Below are 1,416 nucleotides of genomic sequence, written 5' to 3' on the forward strand. Positions count from 1 at the left end.
TGACTAGTTAAATGGGCGTCAAAGTTCGCCGAAAACTAAGTTCAAAGTTTATGCGACCGTAACTTTGACTGACGACTACAAGTGAACGATGACAAGTGAGGTGGAGCCGCTTGGTGGCTGAGGTCATCAGCACAAAGCGCAAATGTTGAGTTGGCGTGTGTCATTGGTGGTGGGGTGGAAGGCAGCCATCTGAGGTGGCGAAGGTGGCTGGTTTATCACGTTATGGAGGAGCTTGCGTGGAAGAGAAAGAAGAGGGTGGTGTCGTGCATGTAAGAGAGAGAATGAGGTCGAGTGAGTGAACTGAGTGTGAGTTGTTTAATGAGTGTAGGTTCATTTATATAATAAACCTATCAACTTTTAACTGTCAAATTTATTGCAATTAAGTCCCTCCATTAACTTTATTGACTTTTAAATACTCAAATAAAGCCTAAAACCCACAAGTATTCTCATTTAAATCCAAACAAACCCAATATATTTTATTTAATTTTTCAAGGTTTTACACCTCAAGTATAAATACCATGGATTACTGAGCATGGTCAACCTGAGGCTAATCACAAATCTTAGCTATGGCAGCCTATGAACTCAAGGTCGTGATATCTCTTGTCTAAATTAAAATGCTATCGATCCCATTTATTAGGTTCAATTGCCAGCCCAAGGTCATCTCTTCCTTAATATTCTAGCTCGAAGAAGAAACTAAACCTATCACATTTGTAGGCTTATATGACTTCTGACAATGCCACTTTATAATTACCAGAGATAATCCTTAGTTGGATTTACCTCACATCACTTTCCCCTTTGTATGACGGACCCGACCTAATTGAATAGCCTAGGATTGCTCTAAGTGCCTAACTAGATCAAATTGACATGGATGCTCTATGCTTGCCTATGTAAAGGTCTTAATCACCTCATTCAATTTTTTAAGTTTGAAGCTCAGGATCAAGAATCTACCTCTCTTTCTTTAAACTCTCTAAATTGACCCTCTCTCTTCAGAGTTGTAGTGATTGAATACCTTTGTCGAAGCATCCTTGGTTAGTACCCGACAACATTTCCTCCTTTATTGCTATTGGTAACCTAAGAAGACTAGAAATGTTATATTATTTCATAGAATATAATGTTAGATTAAATAATGTGACAAATTTGATTTGTGACACATGTGATTTGTCACACCTTGCAACATATTATTAAGAGTTACAAAATTAGACACATGTGTGTATCCAAATGTAACATATTTTGGAGTTACAAAATCAGTTACAAATTTGTAACTCTCAAATATTACTCAATAATGTGAAGATTGAGAGTTACACATTTGTTTGTGAATTTCATAGAGACATTATGTAATATGGCTGTTGAAGACATGTTTTTAATTCTCATTAGATGTATGGAGCTTACAAAATCATGTGGGAAGAGATTGAGACA

Source organism: Humulus lupulus, chromosome X (assembly GCF_963169125.1).
Source record: "Humulus lupulus chromosome X, drHumLupu1.1, whole genome shotgun sequence".
Lineage (NCBI taxonomy): Eukaryota > Viridiplantae > Streptophyta > Magnoliopsida > Rosales > Cannabaceae > Humulus > Humulus lupulus.